The sequence below is a fragment of the Garra rufa genome, chromosome 21 (assembly GCF_049309525.1).
Source record: "Garra rufa chromosome 21, GarRuf1.0, whole genome shotgun sequence".
NCBI lineage: Eukaryota > Metazoa > Chordata > Actinopteri > Cypriniformes > Cyprinidae > Garra > Garra rufa.
Window position 1 is genome coordinate 26,946,038 of NC_133381.1, and position 16,941 is coordinate 26,962,978.

The window sequence follows — 16,941 nt, forward strand, 5'->3', positions numbered from 1 at the left end:
CCCAAATAAATTAGTGGTCTTCTTTAATATGTGGCTCCAGTAATGCTAGCAAAGCATTAAAGATTACTGACATCCTGAAATAAACTTTGAATCACCCGGGATAATCCCGCAGTTTATTAATAAGGAGGTGCGCCTTAAAAGTATTCCCTCATTCCTCTGTATCGGTTTCTCTTTTTAAGAAGAGAGCGGACAACAACATCGTTCTATTTCGTGTTGTTTTGCGTTTTTTTCACAACGGATGAATTAATACCCATCGGACTTTCTGTGTGACGAATTTTTAGGATTATGAATACGAAAAAACGCACAATTTTCAGACTCAGTGTGCAATGCCTTTAACACTGCTACACTGGCCGCGAACGGCGCAACAAATTGCGTTAAAGCACATAGATCCCGTTATAATCTGTCATTCAGTAACTGAGCTCGTGCGCTACAGTAAACGCATTCCGCGCGCTTATGCTGCAGACAAGTTGACAAATAGATATAGAAAGTGCGCTTTGATGCATCCAGTGTAGAAATGGCATTAGGATGTGGCAGACCGTTTTCTTCTGCAAGTTTCAGCTCAAACATATTCGGTTTAAACTCGTCTTAACCAAACGCCCCCCAAAACCACCTCAGCGCCCCCCTTTCAAAATTATTGCCTTCAGCGCCCCCCGATGCTCTCCCAACGCCCCCTGGGGGGCGGTACCGCCCCCGTTGAGAAACACTGAATTACACAGTGAACACCAAGCAGTGTTCATTTACACTTAATTATTACATTTCCGTGGCTGAAAATTAAGGTTAGACTTTACTTTATTTGTGGCTTTGTTGTATTTTGTTTATTTGCTCTTATTATATTACTGAGAGTTCACTTCTCTTTAATGACATTTTTACTCATGCTGCTAGTGGTATCGAAGAAGTACTTTGTTTTATGAAAATATTATTAAAATAGGCTACTTTGTTTTTGCATGTCAAATAAAACCATGAGCTGTGGACACTGATGACTTGCATAATAAAATAATACCCACATTCTTCAAAAATACAGACTGAATATAGACATTTTAATAACAATCAAATGAGAATGAAAACCAACCTGTTTGTTCCTCTGTATCTTCTTGTTTCAGACTGAACACTTCTGCAATCCTTATATCGTCAATCTTCACGTCTTCACTCTCCTCTTTAACTAACGCCATCTCTATAATAGTGTCACGTGGATCTGAGTTGCTTCACCAGGAGATTTTTCTGTTTAGTGTAATGATTAAAATGAGAAAAAATTAACCGAAAGAAATGGGTGCATCACAATCAGTTCCCTAGTTCAGTAGTCAGCACACTGCTAATGGAGTCAGTGTAATGGCCTTAAATGAACTAATGCATTAATTAAAATTATATATCCATTATATATTTCACAAAAAAACAGGTTGGTGGGTTTTTGTATTGTTTGCTAGGGCTGTTTGAAAATGTGCGAAACAGGGAACTGAGACACTTCTTTTGGATACTAATGGATCTAGAAGTGTCCTAATAACAAAAGCAAATCCATAAAAAAAAAAAACTAATCAGATCAAAACTAATAAAAAAATAGATGTTCACATCTCATGCCAGAATATACAAGTACACAGACATTTAAAAAATGTACAATTCTTTTTCAGAGAAAGAGCAACTGTAATCTATTTTCAGATGAAAACACTGTAATGTTTCTTTCACAGGATTCTCACTCTTTTTTTTTTTTAAAAAGTGCACATTAACATTTAATAAAGCATTAGAGTCTAGCATTAAAAAATAATTAAGCTATTGTACATCTTTAGCATTGACTACAAAACTTTTAAAGCTCAAACACAAACCTTTCTTCAGCAGAATCACAACAAATGCAGAAGCGCAGCGCAGCCTTATGACGTCACACCAATACGCCAAAATAAAAGTCCTGTTCAACACAAAAATCAGAAGTGCTGGAAAATGTACGTGCAACAAAAGTAAACCATTCAAACAAAAAAAGAGCATGTATTCAGAGTTTAATTTCTTTTTTTAAAACATGTTTAAAGGTATGTTGTCTAGTTGTGCACTGAAAATAACTGCTAATGAAAGATTGTGCAACTAGTATTTAAGATTCTGTCTAAAAGGCAGTAGGCCTAAATAAAACAAGTTTGTGTGGGCCAGAGGATATTCAAAAATAACAAACACAACAATAAATAGGTTATCAGTTATTAGTTGTACAAAAATTTGACTTTAAAAATAAATCACACACGCACTTTATAGTTTACTTTTGTTGTAAGTAAATGTTCCAGCACTTTTAACATCTGTGTTTTGAAGAGGATTATTGTCAACTATGTGAAGAGTTTTAATAATTAATGTAGCGTCAAAATTCACATGAGAGTTCACAGTGAAGAGAATTGATTCATATCTGTATATCTGAGTTAATGTTAACACCGCTGCTGAATGTGAGCCAAATCTGATTGTCCACCTTCATGACCCTTTCTTTTATTTGCATCATTAGTCTTTTTTATGCATTATCTTGAGGCTACATCTGACCATCTACTTTGCCTAGAAGCATTTATATTTACAATTAGTCATTTAGCGGACACTTTTATCCAAAGCAACTTTAAAAAAAAATGACAACAGAATCAATCAAACCAACAAACAAAAAAGCAATAGCTTGTAAGTGCTGTTATTTTTTAACAATAATAATAGTTATAAGTAATAAATACAAAGAAAAGTAGATAGAATAGACAACGAATATAGAACACATTTGTGGTACTAATCCATGTATCATTCGTCCATTAGTTTTTTTTATTTATTTAAAATTGAAAGAAGAAACATGAGAAAATAGCTCATTTTAAAGAAATTTCCAGAAAAACTAAAAACAAGAATTCAGCTTTATTTTTTTCCCTTATTTCTGTCAGAGGTGGAAAAATTTATTAACAGCTTGAATATTTGATTTGTATACATGGGTGGAACAAAACACCCCTTTCTGCTGAATGAACGTGTACGGAGAGAACGCACAACAACTTTCTCTGGAAGTTTAGTTGGTTTATTTTGACATCAATACCCAATATTAATGAAATAAACTCAGCAAAAACAAAGTTATGACGTCTGGCTTCGCCTTTGTCCTCAGTCAGTCCAGCTCTGTTGGGGTCTTCCTGGTCCCCATCTGAGGTTGTTAGCCTAGGTCTCAATCTGCTCGGCTCCACTTTGGTCTCCACCACCATCGCTTGTCCCCAGGGTGTCGTCTGTTAAGTTTCTATCATGGCTCCATCCTCCCATGTCCTGGTTGCTCTCTGCAAGTTGGCCCATTTGTAATTACAAAATAAGGACATAAAGTAATATTTTTTCTTTAGAACCTTGCACAAAAATATATATATATATATATATATATTTAGTTTTTAGGTATCTCTCTAGTTTTCTGGTTGTGCTTCCAGAGGATGTCACACTCAACTGGCTGCTATCAGTTTTGTGGCCATTTATTCTTTTTGATAAGCAGCTGCAGGATTGGTGATTCTCCTGTAAAGATAATACAGTAAAAAAAACAACAGTGGATGAAGTAACTAAAAGCCACATTTAAGTTAAAGTACAGAATCCTCTCAGATAGCTCCTAACTTGCCAGGGCCCGTATCCCTAAAGATTCTGAGAATCCTCTCAGAGAGCTCCTAACTAAACCTAAAAATTTTAGCTTAAAAGTGATTCCAGAACATTTTCAGTGAACTCTGAGCAAGGAACGGATGGAAAATCCTATCTTAGTGAGGAGGTGTGGTTGACCCCGTTGCTAGGTATGAGTCATCATTTCAAAAGCTGTAATTGGTTGATCCTACAAGTTTGATGAAAATGAACTTTTGGTGATAATGAGCAAAGGATGTACCCTCAAATCAATAATATCTGGAATTATTGAAAATATCTGGAAATATCTGGAAAATGAATAGTAAGCTGTAGGGGTTAAAGCCTAACATTAGAATCTAAAACATGTGAAAACTTAAGCTCATCACACCCTGTTCAAATATGTCTTATTTGCTCCTATTAATATCCTAGCTGGCATATTTTGTACTTTCACTCCCATATGGACCCCATTGAAAACAAGATGGGCTGTCCTTAATGAAGTAGAAATTGCAACGTTACAACTCAGTGTGGTCTTAACGAGGGTAACACGGCTCAGCTTTTATCAATGTCTGTGATTGCTGGCTTGTCTATTTATGAAGGCTTGTTAACAAATATCCTACAAACACAGAAAATGGCCATTGTGTGCAGCTGCTTAGGGGAACTCCTAAGCCACTAAAAGTCCTCTTCCCTGCTCTTAGCAGATCTCGCCTTAGGAGCCCTTTTAAGCGCTAGGAATCTTGAGGAATAGCTTTTATTTTAACTGGGATTTTCGTGTCAACTTTAGGGGAAATTCTAAGAAAACGTCATGACTCTGAGAATTTTCTTAGAATTTGGCCGCTAGGAGCCACTTTTTGCAACATAAAAGCTATTCCTCAAGATTCCTAGAGCTTAAAAGGGCTCCAAGTTTGATGAAAATGATAATGGTGATAATGAGCAAAGGATGTACCCTCAAATCAATAAACATAATTATACACTCTAATCTTATGTGTGGTACCCAGTAATATATTAATTATATCTTTATCATCGTTATTGTTTTGGAAGGAGATGTAGTGTGGGAATGCGTGACTATTTGCGCTGTAATTGGTTGTACGCCAGTACGTCACCGTGTACGCCGGCATGGCACGTCACCATGTGATTACGAGATCACCTATCAGCTCACACGATCTGTTTCATTCACATAAAGACGGTGAACAAGCATCGCATGACTGTTGTGTTGCTCATTATATTCTCCTTCTCAGGTATGATTTATGTTAAAAGAAAAGGGTTATTGGTTTACTAAGCACTGAATGTTCATTATATGAGTCGTTGGCAATGTATGTGAACTTGTTATATCTGTGCTACCGTGTTATATGTGTCTAGGTGTTCTAATGCATGTGATTAGCACGTTAGCGTGTTCGTACCGAGTGAACATGGCGTTGTTTATACGCTGTGTTACTGTATATTCTTAAGTTAAGCACCTGAAGTTACAGATCATAGGTTTATTGGGAGTATACATGTGCTGTTATACACATATATGTGTGTGGTATAATTTGTGTGTTTGATTATTAGATCTGTTTCATTCACATAAAGACGGTGAACAAGCATCGCATGACTGTTGTGTTGCTCATTATATTCTCCTTCTCAGGAGTGCTACAATTTTGGAGGCACCGCTGGGATGATGTGCGGTTGGATTACTTCCTAAACGGAGGACCCATCCAGCAACATCGTCTCTTCATTAATGGCCCAACCGGGAGTAGAGGAAAGAATTGGAAATGTTAACATAAGTCAGAGACTCGCACCAGAATGCATAACCAATGCAGCGGAATTGTTCTCTTCACTGCACGTTAGCCCTGACTCAACACAACACCCAGAAGACAGACAAAGTTATTTAGTGCATATGCCAGCAACTCCCTTGCATGCACCACAGAGACAAGCAGCATCAGTGTGGCAGAAAGACTTTAAGATTTCTGGCTTAATTGGGGACCCAGGGCAAAAAGATCGCCTCTCCTTTTCTAGTTTAGCCAGACAGATAGAGAGTGGACTTCAGAAGGGCTACCCAGAACAGGAAATTATAGATTCTGTCGTTCGAGCTATAACACCGGGGCTTCAGCTACGTAGCTATCTTGAAGGGAAAGCCGGACTTACGCTTCCAACGCTGAGACGAATACTTCGTTCTCATTATCAGGAGAAAAACGCCACTGAGCTGTATAAGCAATTAACAACAGAAACTCAGCGTGCTAGGGAAACACCACAGAGTTTCCTAATAAGGGCCCTTGATCTCAGACAAAAGATTTTGTGTGCCTCTCAGGAGGATGATTCTGGATTGAAATATGACCCGGCTCTGGTCCAAAATATGTTCTTACACACGGTTTTAACTGGACTGCAAAACGATCGCATCCAAGGTGATCTGCAACCATACCTGTCCGACTCCACAACCCCAGATGAGGTACTGCTAGAGAAACTTAATGTCGCATGCTCCAATGAATCTGAAAGACAGAATAAGAGAAAACATGAAAGAAGCAGTACTATTAATGTTGTACAGTTAGACGAGCCCATTCCTGAACCTAATTGTCAATCCAGACAACCCAAGTTTGACCTCATGTTGCAACTGAAAAGTATGAGTGACGACATTCTGAAAATCAAAGAAACTATTCAGCACCCCTTGCCTGCCCCTCAGCAATGTTTCACAGTCTGTAACAAAGAGTCAGCAACGCCAGTGTTCCCCCAGCCACAGAACATGTCTCGGGCCCTCCGGACAGACGGCAGTGTGGACCCGAAGTTATGAGCAGCAGACCTGTAGGTCAGGTGGCGACGCACACCAACAGCCGGCAAGCCCATTTACGTCTTCACACCAGTTTTTAACGAGCCAAAGAATGGTTAACGAACAAAACCTACCTCGTCCAGCCGCAAACCCAGACCAGTCCATTTCAGTTCCCCAGAAATCCTCCTTCCAGCCCCAACCACTACCAAATTTGCAATGTGCTGTCAGGCCAGAGCAGTATACCGTCTCAGACTTTCCTCATGGACCTCCGTATGTATATCCTAATCCTCAGTGTCCACTCTTGCCCGTTAGTCATGCACCCCAACCACCAAATTATCCCCACTATGCTCTTCAGTATGCCGCTGGACCCCAATTACCTCCTCAACAGTTCCGTCCACCCCGTACTCCCCGGGCTAGACAGTGCTTCCACTGCCAGCAGAGTAGGGCGGTGGAACCTTGCACCCATTGCTACCAATGTGGAAGTAACGAGCACTTCTCAGCCGGCTGCAAGGCTAAAGCGGCACGACCCAAGCTAGGGGTTCCGTTAAACAGGAACGGGTTGCCCCCCAGGGACAGGGTGTGACCCGTGCAACTAAGAAGTCCCACGGAAATGAGGAAACCCTGAGCCATCGAGAACCGCTTGAACTGCAATCGCTCAATAGTATCATAACCACCCCTTACCAAGTTAATCGCCCTCCTGCTGTCACCTCTTTAGTGGGCAAACAATGCCTTGTTGCCTGTTATCTGCAAGGGAAGAAAACAGAAGTACTATGGGACACAGGTTCCCAGGTAACATGAGACTAAGAAGCATCATGGAAGCAACAGATGCCCCAGATGATTTATGCCTGGTGGCGGCCAATGGGGAAAGCATGCCCTATAGCGGATGGGTGGAAATGTCCTTCAAGCTGGCCTCTCCTGTCACTACCCAGGGAGAGTTAATCATTCCTGTGCTCGTCCTGAAAGACCAAGAGTTAGCTAGACCTATCATTGGATACAATGTCATTGAGCAAATAATGAGGGCAGCTGAGACCGGTGGATCTAGTGATGGCGTGGCGAATGCATACCTATACAAAACTATCAGGAATTCCTTCCCCAGCATCAAGAAGAATGAAGTAGCTGCCTTCGTCGACCTGGTCATTGCTGATAGCTTCAGTGAGTACATAGTAAGGACTTTGAAAGAGCCTGTGAACATAGGAAAACACACGGTAATGCAAGTTCAATGTCAGGTCAAACTGCCTTATGTGAAACAGGACAGTGTGCTGCTGTTTGAACCCCCTGTTAATCCACTGTATCCTGATGGGCTGGAGCTGTTTGATACCCTCCTCACCCTGAAAAAGGGAGGGCGCCCAGTGATTACTCTCAGTGTCCAGAATGGAACGGATCATGACATTACGCTGCGTGGTGGGACTGAGCTAGGAACACTGCAGCCTGTGAAGTCTGTCTTACCGGCAGCCCCGCTTCAGAGTACAGCCTCCATCTCTGTCATTCAAGACATTCCAGGAGTCACGAGTGGAAATGGCATCAAGGAACGATGGGATCCTCCGGTTGACGTGAGCCACTTACCGCTGTCCCAACAAAAACAAGTAAAACAGATGTTACTTGAGGAATGTTCTGCCTTTTCAAAGTCCGATGATGATATTGGCTGTGCCCCGGGATTGCAACTGAGTATCTCCTTAAGTGATCACACCCCTGTTGCCCGCACCTATACGTCAGTCCCCAAACCGCTATACCAGGAAATGAAGGATTACTTACATGACCTAATAGCTCAAGGATGGGTGACTAAGTCTAATTCTCCCTACTCCTCTCCTATCGTCTGCGTCCGTAAAAAGGACGGCAGTCTCAGGCTGTGCATCGACTACAGGGATTTAAACAGCAAAACGATTCCAGATCGCCAGCCAATACCCAGGGTACAGGATGTCCTCGATGGCCTTGGAGGTAATGCATGGTTCTCCTTGCTGGACCAGGGCAAGGCATACCACCAGGGGTTCATGCTCCCAGACTGTCGATACCTGACTGCGTTTACAACACCGTGGGGGCTCTATGAATGGGTTCGTATCCCCTTTGGCCTCATGAATGCGCCAGCCACCTTCCAACGCTTCATGGAGGAATGCCTGGAAGGGTTGAGAGACAAAATTTGCATACCTTATTTGGATGACACCCTAGTATTTACCGGATCTTTCGACGAACATGTTGAAGCAGTGAGGAAAGTGTTGCAAAGGTTGAAATCCTATGGAGTAAAATTAAATCCAAAAAAGTGTGAGCTTTTCAAAAAAGAGGTACGTTACCTGGGTAGGATTGTCTCAGAGGAGGGCAGTCGCATGGATCCTGCAGACACAGTCGCATAAACTGCACTCAAGGAGCAGGAACTAAACACAGTGGGAGATTTGCGTAGAATTCTAGGCCTACTTAGTTACTACCGGCAATACATAAAAGACTTCTCTCGGATCGCCAGACCTCTTTTTGACCTCCTTAGGGGTAACACGAATGGTGATAAACCGCAAGGGAACAAAAGATACCAAGGGAGGAACAACCGAAAGAGTCATGTTGTGCCATCAAATACGCCGATCGAGTGGACAAAGCATCATCAAGAGATTCTTGAAAGATTGATTGAATGCTTGGTCCAACCACCAATCCTAGGGTTTCCAGACTTCTCCCAACCGTTCATCCTACATACGGATGCGTCGAACCAAGGACTAGGGGCTGTCCTCTATCAAAATCAGGGCGGTCGACTGAGAGTGATAGCTTATGGGTCACGGACTCTCACGGCAGCGGAGAAAAATTATCACCTGCACAGCGGGAAGCTGGAGTTCTTAGCCCTGAAATGGGCCATCACTGAAAAATTCAGAGATTACCTCTATTACTCACCAACTTTCACTGTGTTCAGTGATAGTAACCCGCTGACCTATGTGTTGACTTCGGCAAAGCTGAATGCCACCGGCTGTAGGTGGGTGTCAGAACTGGCAGACTTTCACTTTTCAATCCGTTACCGACCAGGTAAAGAGAATATCGATGCAGACTCACTCTCTAGGATGCCAGTGGATCTAGAGACGACAATAGCAGAATGTACGGAGGAATTCTCGTCCGACTGCATGATGGCTGTGATCCAAGCTGTGGAAAATCAGCACAAACCAGACATGCCCCTTGCTACCGTTTGCCAGAGCGTGTTGGATTGTGTGGAAGAAAGCGAAGGTTTTCTTAAACCCCTGTCAAATGAAGAAATTAGACAAGCACAAAGCTGGATTGAGACCATCCCCGCGGTGGCGGGTGGTCAGCTCGCCATTCAAAGTGCTCCTGAGAGAATGGGACAAATTAAAGCTGGATGAACACGACATTCTGTTTCGCCAGACATCTCAAAAAGCCCAGCTTGTGTTGCCTGCTCAATTCCGGAAGATTGTTTTCAAGGAACTGCATGATGAGATGGGGCATCAGGGCCTCGATCGCACTACAAGCCTCATTAGGGATCGGTTCTTCTGGCCCTATATGCAGAGGGACATCGAAGACTATGTCTTGAGAACTTGTTCTTGCATTAAACAAAAGAAACCATGCCGTGAGACAAGAGCCCCCCTCAAAAACATCAAAACTACCTATCCATTCGAATTAATATCGATTGATTTCCTCCATCTGGACAAGTGTAAGGGCGATATGAGTACATTTTGGTAATTGTAGATCATTTTACCCGGTTCGCACAGGCGTATGCCACGACTTCAAAATCAGCCAAAACTGTGGCTGACCGCCTATTCAATGACTTCGCCCTTAAGTTTGGCTTTCCGTCCAGGATCCACCATGATCAGGGGGGAGAATTTGAAAATCAACTGTTCACCCAACTGTGCAAGTACAATGGCGTTGCTGGTTCCAGGACCACCCCCTACCACCCCCAGGGGAATGGACAGGTGGAACGCTTCAACCGGACCTTACTACAAATGCTGAGAACCCTGACGGATAAAGAAAAGTCAAACTGGAGAGATGCACTTAACAAACTAGTCTTCGCTTACAACTGTACCAGATGTGAGGTAACTGGCTTCTCACCTTTCCGTTTGCTGTTCGGACGCTCTCCAAGACTGCCTATAGATTCCCTGTTCGGACTCAAACCGGAAAACAGCTCACAGAGTTACAGCGAGTACATGGAAAGGTGGACGAGAGGGATGCAGGAGGCCTGTGAAATAGCTAAGGAACATGTGAGAAAGTGTGCAGAAAGGAACAAGAGAAATTACGACCAAAAGGCAAGTAGCACTGATTTAGGACCAGGGAGCAGGGTCCTTGTGAAGAATCTGACCCCAAGGGGTGGTACCGGGAAATTGCGAAATTACTGGGAAGATGAAATTCACATTGTTGTCCGCCAGGTAACTGAGGATGCACCCATCTATGAAATCAAACCTGAACAAAGTAAAGGGAGAACTAGAATCCTGCATCGTAACATGCTCCTCCCCTGTGACTAGCTACCTCCCAATATTACACCGGTGCAACGTGCTAAGCCAAAGCCAGTGGAAAACAGTAAAACTCAGACCACGGAGGAAAGAGAAAGTGGGACAGGAAGTGATGATGAAAGTGAAGAGGGTGATCACTACTATCGACTGGAGCCATACCAGCTCAGATCCGAGCAATTCGGTGACAACTTAAGGGGAAGGAAAATAGCACAGCCGTCTGTACCTTGCGACCGTCAATTCAGCCATAAAGCACTGGAACCACTACCACGGTCATCAATAAAAGTTCCAGAGCCTGCCACTGCAATAGAACAAACCTGTAACGAGAACATACAAACTGTTGACAAAATGGAACCAGACTTACCTGCAGAGGGACCAATTACAACCCGGGAGAGTAAAAGGGATGCAGCGGAGCAGGAAGGTGGCCATCAGTTCTCTAGCAGAAAGCGAAGACCCCCGAAAAGGTTTACTTACGACACCCTTGGGGACCCATCATGCTATAAGGTGCAGGCAGCAAACAGAACCTGCTACCCACACTTTACATATAAGGCAACACTAGCCCCCAAATACTGGTGGCCAGTTCCCTTTAGTTATCCCCAACTGTCACATCCGTGCTATTAACTGTGAACCACACTACCAGTTAAGTGACTTTACACTACTGACTGACACTTGCAGGCCTAGGCCTAAAGCATGAACTTTTAGTACACAGTGCACCATACAGAAATGTTGTTGTTTGTAGTTATACCCTATGAAAGACATGGACTGTTACTACATGTGAAAAAAAAAGGACTGTTGTGAGAGTGAGAAACAGTAGACAGTTTAAATCTGTCAGAAACTCTTTTGGACACTTTTGTTTTTTTGAACTCTTTTTTTCACTTCTTTTTCCTGGAACATTTCTATTTTTCCTCAAGAGGAAGAATGTTTTTGCCTTACTACAGTTAAAAGGACTGTTTACAAACAAATGCCATTTTGCCTCAACTAATAGAGACGCTTGTATGCTAACGTGGACTCTATTTCCAGTACACATGTATGTTTGTTGTGAAAAAAAAAAAGACAAAAATGCTGACAATGATGTTATGTGAAATGGCAAGTAATATTGTAAAACCAGAATGGCTTAAACTAAATTGTTATCTAATGTCGGGACGTCATTTTTTTTGAGGGGGAGAGTGTGGTACCCTGTAATATATTAATTATATCTTTATCATCGTTATTGTTTTGGAAGGAGATGTAGTGTGGGAATGCGTGACTATTTGCGCTGTAATTGGTTGTACGCCAGTACGTCACCGTGTACGCCGGCATGGCACGTCACCATGTGACTACGAGATCACCTATCAGCTCACGCGATCTGTTTCATTCACATAAAGACGGTGAACAAGCATCGCATGACTGTTGTGTTGCTCATTATATTCTCCTTCTCAGGTATGATTTATGTTAAAAGAAAAGGGTTATCGGTTTACTAAGCACTGAATGTTCATTATATGAGTCATTGGCAATGTATGTGAACTTGTTATATCTGTGCTACCGTGTTATATGTGTCTAGGTGTTCTAATGCATGTGATTAGCACGTTAGCGTGTTCGTACCGAGTGAACATGGCGTTGTTTATACGCTGTGTTACTGTATATTCTTAAGTTAAGCACCTGAAGTTACAGATCATAGGTTTATTGGGAGTATACATGTGCTGTTATGAACATATATGTGACATGGGTATTTTTCACATGTAATTTGAGTTGGTATCAAGACTGTCATTTTCTGAAGTTATGCAAATTTGTGTGTTTGATTATTAGATCTGTTTCATTCGCATAAAGACGGTGAACAAGCATCGCATGACTGTTGTGTTGCTCATTATATTCTCCTTCTCAGGAGTGCTACATATGCAGACAGAAATTGTAAATAATATTTCACATTCAAGAATATATCTGGAAAACGAATAGTAAACTGTAGGGGTTATAGCCTAACATTATCTAAAATATGTGAAAACTTAAGCTCATTACACCCTGTTCAAATCATGATTCATGTCTTATAATATCCTAGCTGGCATATTTTATACTTTCACTCCCATATGGATCCCACTGAAAACAAAATGGCCTATCTCAAGGGGCTGTCCTTAATGAAGTAGAAATTGCAACGTTACAACTCAGTGTGGTCTTAACGAGGGTAACACGGCTCACAAACATGATTCCTGCATGATCCAATCTGTATCGTCTCAATAATTCCCTGTCATCCAGTGTTTGCAGGACATCTCTCCTGCCTCCTCTGTTGGCCATTTTGTGTAGCTGCTTAGGGGAACTCCTAATCCACTAAAAGTCCTTTTCCCTGCTCTTAGCAGATCTCGCCTTAGGAGCCATTTTAAGCGCTAGGAATCTTGAGGAATAGCTTTGATATTAACTGGGATTTTCGTGTCACTTTAAGGGGAAATTCTAAGAAAATGTCATGACAAAAATTCTTAAGGGATACGGGCCCAGACATCTTCCCATAAAATTACTTTAGTAAAAGCTAAAGTCACCATTTAGAATATTACTTGACAAAAGGTTTAAATCATAACGTATATAATATTTTTAAGTATTAAACTTAAGAATTGATTGTAAAATTCCAAATAAATGGAAAAGGAGCAATCTGCATCTGAAGTGGTATTAAGATATATTTACACAGTTTAATGTAGCTCAGAGGGGACATAGATGCATTTAATACTGCTTTGTTTAAAACATAAAATGTTGAATACTGATACTTTAATGATTGAAAACATGAAAAAATAGTTATAATTGAGCACAATTAAGCAAAAACTGGCAATAGCATATTGTGTCTAAAATGCAAGTCACTTAAAACTTTAAACTTGTATAAATATAATAATTACACATAATTACATTTGTTTTAGTTACAGAGTGATCAAAATGAGAGGCATCCTTATTCATGTGCAACAAATAATACAATATGAAATTATGTCATATATGATGTCATAGCAGCTGAGGTGAGGTATTGTTGCACATCTCTGAAGTGCAGTGACCCTATGTACAAGTAGTGCAATGGAAATATAAAGAGTAGTGCAAGATTGCAATAAAAATGTAAACGTCTAGTGCAATAGTGCAGCCGAAATCAACACAGTAGTGCAGGAGTACAGTTGTTCCTTGTGCATGCACGCTGGTGTCAATGTGGGTCCAGAAAAGCAGCGTTTAGGGAACGATTGCTGGGGGAGCTACGTGGTCTGGACAAGTACCGCACCCATGACACAGCTGACATGCCAGGATACTGGGCCGTTGAATCCCTGAGAAGTGCAGTGGGCCAAAGAAGGACAAAGCCACTGGAGGAAGCCGCTGTCCGTAGTGCCTTAACCCTCTGGGGCCTGAGGGTGTTTTGAGGCCCTGAAGAAGTTTGACATGCCCTGACATTTGTTGTTTTTTCAGTATCTTAAAAACATTTTAATGGCTAAAGTCTGATTACATTGTAATCAGCACATATTGGGCTACAATAATATGTAAGCAACATTAATGTACATGGTTGTGTTTTTGAGAAAACTACGTTTATGCGTGGTTAGTGAAAAACTAAAGTTTTGAAGTCACTGAAATAAGGTCATGAAACACATACAGGCCATTTGTTTACAAGACTTTTGAGAATTGTATGGAGTAGGCTAGAATTTTATCAACCAAATGATGTGAAAATCATCTCGTTCACTCGTTCAGAAAAAACAATATATTGATGTAAATTTTCTAAAACATGTTTTGTGATCGAAAGGGATTATTCATAGGTGTGGCAATGGCCCATGAATATTTAGCAATTCACACCTGAAAGACAAAAGAGCCCTCCCTAATGGCCCCATCAATGACTGACTTGACTAGCAGAAGAAGAAACAATGTGAGAAGATTCAAAAAAATCGTTTTTTAGATTATTTGTATTTTATTTACAACACAGTATAATCAAAACATACATAATGAAGGTCAAAGACACAATATTGAGCTCCCTCATCTAACCACACAAATGTGCACAGACTTTGTGGCATTTCTGAAAACTTTTTCTGAATTCAGTTCCACAAATAAAACAAGTAAATCTTACCTGATATTAAAGTGTGTGCACTTTAAATATATGTATTTGTACTGTATTTTTATCTGTATCATCTGAAGTTTGTACAGCGCTCTCAGAGGAAAACAGTTTGAAGAGACTCAAGGAAAGGACAGCAAGATTCATCTGTTGAGCAGGTTTCTGAGCACTAAAAACAACAAAAGCAAAACATCTGTGAGCCTATTCATATTAGGAGCATCTATAATAAATAAATACACACATACACTACCAGGCAAAGGTTTGGACACACTTCCCTTTACAGGGGAATAACTGGTATATAGTATATAGTCATAGATTCTAGCATTTGTACTAATGTAAAAAAGGACATGTAATATCTGAGAAACTAATAATTATCGTTTAGCACTATATTACTAATAAACGTGATGTAAACATACATTCAGTGTAAGCACACGTATTACTTTTACACCCTACTGTTATACAATAAAATAAATAAATAAATAAGTATGATTCTACAGTCATAAACATATCGTCATAAATGCATCTCAGTCATAATCACATCGTTTTTCTAGAACATTATAAATATCCTGGCATCGTGAGAGATGCAATGCAATCAAACGTACTTCATAATGTTTCATTTGATAAAGTCAGGAATTTTAGTTTGGAATAAGTCTAACAAGTAAAATGTGTACACGTTTTGTCAAAGTAAATAACAGTGAAAGCTAGTAGGAAAATGAAAGTAAGACTTACTCATGTAAATGTCTCCTCCTGCTGGGTTTGCGTTGCATCGCGTCCTTCTTGTGATCGTGGTAAATATAAGTCTTATTCCTCACAGCATATCTTCATTCAGAAACAAACTGTAACCAAGATGAACTTGAAGTCATGTTGCTTTGTTTCGGTGATGTGGGAGTTTCCTCGCATACAGATACTCCGGTCCTTGCCGAGCTTGTGGCACATGGCTAATTTGCATATCTAAAGGGATTTTGCTAGTGGGCGCGGTCACATTAGAGATAATTAGTTGGAACTGGATAGACTAGACATCTCCTTGGTTTCATATAGATTAATTTATCACAGATTATTTTAGTTTTAGATTAGTTATTAGTTTTTGATCAAACTTACTTCGTTTAAAAGCATAAATCTCAAGCTTTCAGTAGATACCACTTTTCTGTTTGTGTGCTGAGTATTCACCGAGTTTGAATGATTTAAGTGACGCATTTCTAAAAGCAGTTCGCGGAGACAGAGAAAACAGAAATCACCCTGTTTGTTTTCTTTATTCTAAATAAAAAAGCACAACTTTCTGCTGTTCTTGTGAGTGTGCACAAATAAAAGTACACACTTTACAGTTTCCAATGATGTATATCTCTAATTTGTATGACTAAAACCGACAGAGCATTTTTAGTGTCTTTTGCACTGATCTAAAAAAAAATGAGCTGGTATCGCCGGCGATACAGCCGGCCTCAGGGAGTTAAACCTGAGATGGGAGCATGTGCTGCATCTGGACACTGCCCCTTAACTGGACCCTTACTTCTTGAAAACTATCCCTCCTTCACAGAACTCCCAGCATGATGAGGACACTAGATCCCCTGTTTATTTTGGACACTTTAACCCCTTTGGACACTTGTTTATTTCATGTTCAATAAAAGCCTCTCCTGACGCTACACCCACTGTGTCTGTTGTTTGCTCCTCCCACCACAGTAGATTGTTTGGCAGTGTTCAGTACACAAATGGCTCTGGGATAGATGTTTTTGAGTCTGTTTGATAGACCTAAAGTGTCTACCAGAGGGCAGCGGCTTCAACAGCTGATGTCCAGGGTGATGGGTCTTTCAGTATGTTGGCAGCACTACTAAGGCACCGAGAGCTGAATAAAACCTCCAGAGAGGGCAAAAGGTAGTCAATGATCTTTGGGCTGTCTTGATTCTAACAGAGATGCAGTTCATCGGCACACCAGCAGTTTCTCTTGCAGGGGGTTCTGCTTGAGGATTCTGAGGATGTGGAGTCTCTGCTGTGCCTTCTTAACCAAAGTGGTGGTGTTGGTAGTTCATGAGCAATCTGAAGAGATATATGTGCCCAGGAAAATGGACCCTTTTTGAACACTCTCCATTGATGTATAGTGGTTTGGGGACTGCATTGCTCTTACTGGAGTTTATTATGAGTTATTTTGTTTTTTGAGGAGTTCAGGATAAGACTTTTTTTGAACACCACCTTTCATTCTT